This window comes from Triticum aestivum, chromosome 4B (assembly GCF_018294505.1).
Source record: "Triticum aestivum cultivar Chinese Spring chromosome 4B, IWGSC CS RefSeq v2.1, whole genome shotgun sequence".
NCBI classification, from domain to species: domain Eukaryota; kingdom Viridiplantae; phylum Streptophyta; class Magnoliopsida; order Poales; family Poaceae; genus Triticum; species Triticum aestivum.
Genome location: NC_057804.1, coordinates 638997155 through 639002320, shown reverse-complemented (window position 1 = coordinate 639002320; position 5166 = coordinate 638997155).

The window sequence follows — 5166 nt, the reverse complement described above, 5'->3', positions numbered from 1 at the left end:
GATCCAATTAGGGCTAGAGATCCTCTAATCCTCATAATTAAGCCAAGTATGGCTCTAATACCCTCCCTCTAATTCTCCGGCGATGATTAGCTTTGCACGGTGAAGTGTTCCCAGATCGTGGAGACCGTACGCTTGTCATCTGTGGAGAGTCCTTGCATTCAGTCTTCCCCTCGAGGGAATGTTCATGGATGGTTCGAGGGATCGTTCGTTGACGGTTTGGGGGACTTCAAGTATGATCTACACTGACTCGTCTTCTTCCGCTGCAACTCGGAGTTGGTAACGATCCGATCCAAACCGTTATTGCATCTTCATAGTGTTCCTGGTTGATTGTTTGGCGATTTTTTTGTTTTCTACTACATTTCCCACCAATAATGCCAGGCATAGACAACTTCAACTAATAAATAAAACTTGCTTCAACGTGTGTGTATCGATTGTCTCTTCTTGTGGGTATGCAAGCAAGAAGAGAACATGGTGGGTGATGTTGGGAATCGTAGGCAGGTGATTAGGATCACTTATTGATCAACTAATTTGCGACCACGTTGTGTAGGTTGATCTCATCTTGTTCTAGTATTGGTATGACTAGTTGGTTACATTGCTTAGCTTTGTGCTGCAACCTCAACACTTAACCATATCCAACCAATAAGTATTGTTAGTCTTGGTACCCTTGGTAACGGGACTTTTGAGTCCTCAAGGCTCACAAATACGACAACATCCCCAGGTGCATGTACATGCTAAGTAAAGCTTTGCTCTGGGAGCGCAGAATGTTCTTCGTGGAGTTCTTCTTCGATGACGACTAGTAGATCCCGGTTTTGGCATCTTGAAACCCGTTGGTTATGGGACGTTTGCTTATGTTCTAGCCTCTTTAGGCAACTTCGGTTCTTGTCCGTACTCGGACCCATGTTTCTTTTGTGTTGTAATGTTCGGTCATGTGACCTATGATTGGTGTATAACTATATTATCATATTGGCATATGTTCGCCCTTTTGTTTACTCGTATTAAACTCATTTATCTTGTATAGTTGTACTTCTTGTGATGTTCCATCTTTGTTCACCAGCATATGACATTGCGTGTATGTTATGAAGTCATATTCTAGGGCAACCAATATGGGATTCTATCCTTAGCGAGGATAGCAAAGTCTTCACTGAGGCTAGGATCGCATGGTGGGTGTTACAAAGAATCACACACTATCTCACCTGACACACATCCGGTCAACGTGACTTTTCTGAATTTCTTGATGGATATGCTTGATGTGATATTGGTTTTATGTATTGAGCATGAAGAGTGGTGACATGTGAAGTGGTAGATTATGAGTGGTTTTGGAAAGAATAGCTAGAAAAGTGGACTACGCCTATTAGAGAAAACACGTTTCGAAAAGAAATACCTACTTCTAATTATTTGTAGGCCAAATTAATTGCCCGCCTAATTTATTAATTACATTAATGACTTGATATTTATTAATTCTGCGTGAAAAAATCATGCTTAAATGGACCTAATTAATTGCATATGTAATTAACATTCTGGCTAATTAATTACATTAATGACTTGATTTCCAAATTGATTCGGTGCTCAGTTTCTAAATTGTTTTTGCATTAATGATTGCATGCAGACGGTGATGATGTACGTATTCCCATTGGTCCAAAATAGATTTTTTTTCCCGATGATATTCCGTTGTTAGATAGCAGCAATATATTATTTTTTTTCCATATGATACAGTAAGGTTAGGGTTCCAATATCAAAACTAACGGAGCAAAATAGAGACGACATCCATGTGCACAAAGGAAAAAAGCAAGAGCAGTTTTACAATGGTTCTTCTTACATCTAGAGAGGTAAGAGTCATCGAATCCTAGCCATTGATTATTGGTGATTTTTATTGTGCAAAAAGATCATATTTGACCCTCCAATTAATACATCGTGGCATAAAAAGGAAATTAATAATGCACATTATTGTCTTTCCTATAAATTCCTCACGAAATCAAGGATATTACAATAATTAAATCAATGTGTTTTGAAGATGAAACATTCGAAGAGCATGGCTAATAGTACAACCAACTGTCGGCTATACGATGCTGTCATGTCATCTATATTCATCACTTATAGTCATTCATAAAACAAGGTTAGCTATAAGATTGGCTATAAGACTAGTGTTTTTTTCATCCTCTCTCTATCTCTTTCTTCACATTTAATGTATCTTCCTTTTTTAAGAATCTATTGCATCTTCCTAAGAGCACGCGTATAGCTAAAGCTCTTGCATGAGAGTCCACTCCCCTTTCTTCGTCATGTATACCCTTCTTCACGTAGGCAAAATTGTCATGTAAGCAGGCTATAAGCCTGTTAATGTACTTGCTCTAAGCAGCTTTTACTTCTCATAGTACATATATACGAAACATTTAAAAATGTTCCAGTATATTAAAAAAATAAGTATGGTTGGATGGCTCAAATTGTCCGTGCCTTAAATTCTTTGAAAAATAAATAAATTTAATTTAATTTGCATGTGGAAAAGAGTGTTGTCAATGGATTCTCAAATTTTGTTTCGAAGAAATTGAAATCTGATTGAAAGCAAATGGATGATTTAAATTGTATGTAGCAATTTTGTTGGCATGTCAAGCTAGTAAATTTTTTAACCGTGCAAACATTTGATGTGTATACAAGTTACATTGCATACTCTTTTTGAAAGTATTTATTTATTTAACGTAATAGTCTATATGACAAGAGTTCTTAGCAGTATGTTTCCATAGTATTAATCGGAGCCCTTCGAAAAATGAAAAATTTACTGCCTATTTAGTAATCTTACTTCTTAGATGATAAGAGATTATATGGCCCTTGGATCAAAAAACATAGATGGCTAAAATAGTTTGGGATCATGTTAAAATTTCTCAAATACAAATGGCTTCCGCACAAAACCACTAACATCAAAACAAGAGCTACTCTTAGAACGAAAGCTCTTTATCATTTGTTAGTCTGCTACACCTATGTAGTGAACGAGTGCCAATGATTGATCCAAAGTCTTCGGCTGACGTACAACCCGTATAACCATCAAGGTTTGTAGCTGGCTTATCACGCTTATCGCATGATGACATACAAAAAGAACGTATAAGAAAAGAAAAAAACAGGAAAAAAACGTATAAAGCCGGCCATTGTTCTGTGAACTCATCCGGTCTTGTGGTGGACTTGCAGATATATTTATTGTCTGACAGCAAGTGTTCAATTTTCATGTCAATAGCTACTCTAACACGCCATCTAACATGGTGAAGATATGTATTGGAGCCACACTAACCTCGCATGTTCAGTTTTAAGTGCAAGTGGAACCATGCATGATGAAATACATACTTGACTAAGGGTGGAAGGCTCAGGCCTATGCCTTGGTAATTTTTTCCACTCTGGTCAACCCTACTTTCCGTTGTTCTGGCTATATGTTCCTTGATGAGCGCATCCTACCATGTGCGGGTTATTATGGCCCCCTTGAACTCCTTTATCTAGCATTGAACTCTTCTAGAAGGCCCAATATTGATACTAAATTTTGCCAACATAAAACTTGCATAGAGAGTCATGAACCCGAGGTTTCTTAATAAACAACTTGGGCCACCACCTAAGAAAAGCTTGGTCCACAATGAGCAGCCACCGGTGCCACCATGGGGAAACTTGGGGTTTGGCTATCAAAAGCTTTGCCCATCCATCTGGGATCGGGTCTAAAGATACATCCGGCTCTGATCCAAATGTCGATCCACCAGGAGGTCTTCTGGATTAATTTGGCATTCGCTAGAGGAACTTGTTAATCCCGAACTCCTGGAATTTATCGTGTTTACGTGTTGGTTCTCATCGGCCCTAAACTTGGAGGAATAGGGTATGCATGCAGAACTTATAATGGGAAGTTGAAAGCACCCTTGCAGGGTTAAATTTTCGGAAAGTCGTGCCTGCGATTACGGGCGATTTGGAAATTTATAATTGTTGGAAATATGCCCTAGAGGCAATAATATTTTATTATTATTATTTCATGTTTATAATTAGGAGTTTATATTCTATGCTATAACTGCTATGATCCTGGAATATGTGATTCAGTGGAAAACTTATATGCATGTGTGGAATGATAAACGGTTAAATCTGACTCCTAGTCTCACCTATAAGACTAGCCCAAGTTTTATTTGTGATCACGTTTTCTCGATCTTGAGATCGTTAAGTGTAACGATAGTCTCAAAACAAATTTGAGGATATGACGTTGGAAGAACGATCATATTGAATCGACCCAAACTTGCTTGTTATAATTGGAGGTAATATCGTTAATATCGTTAGAAGTCAATTGTTATACCACTGAGTGTTAACACGTGATTTAGTTCCTTAAACCATGAGAATATCGTAGTCATCTTACCGTACTATGAACTTTGGGGCTGCTCAAACGTCATCTGTAACACGGTGATCATAACAACAACTTACAGGTTCATCGAAAATTTTGACAAGGGACTAGATAGCTCAAGAGTGGAATTTGCTCCTACGACAATGGAGGGTTATTCTTAGGGCCATCTCAGTGTGACGACATCTGTCATTGTGTGGCCAGACACAGGTGACTATGTCAGAGGGATGCCGGAACATGTCAATGAGAAAGAAGAATGAAACCGGTAACGTGGAGACTGGTATAGTGAGCATGTGTATGACTCAAGAGGATACCGATATATCTCACCTCGTGTTTTGTAAAGTATCATGAAGCAAAGGGAATATCACATGATAACCAAAGGTTCACTCGAATGGCATTCGTGTACTCATAGGGATCGATATGGATGTCCATGGTTCCGCTATTGGTCATTGAGCGGAAGGGGTTTTGTTCATATCTATGTTTTACCGAACCTACATCGTCACAAACTTAAGGTAATCATGATCTGCTGAGTGTTAGTAGGACAGGAGTAAGGAGAAAATATTTATGAAATAGTTTCATTAATATTCAAAATAGTTTCGAGAGGAACCGAAAGCGTGTCGTGGTTTACTGGGTAATACCGATAAATTATATATATAGGTGGAAGTAGTTTCTAGTGATGTTAGATTAATATTAAAAGGCTTGAAATATGATAAGGGTGCTTTTATATTTATTTAAATATCAACGGGCCTTAAAAGGCCAAGTGGTGGAGAGCTACTTGGACCACTTAGGCCCAATAGTGGTGGTGCCCCCTTCCCCTTGTA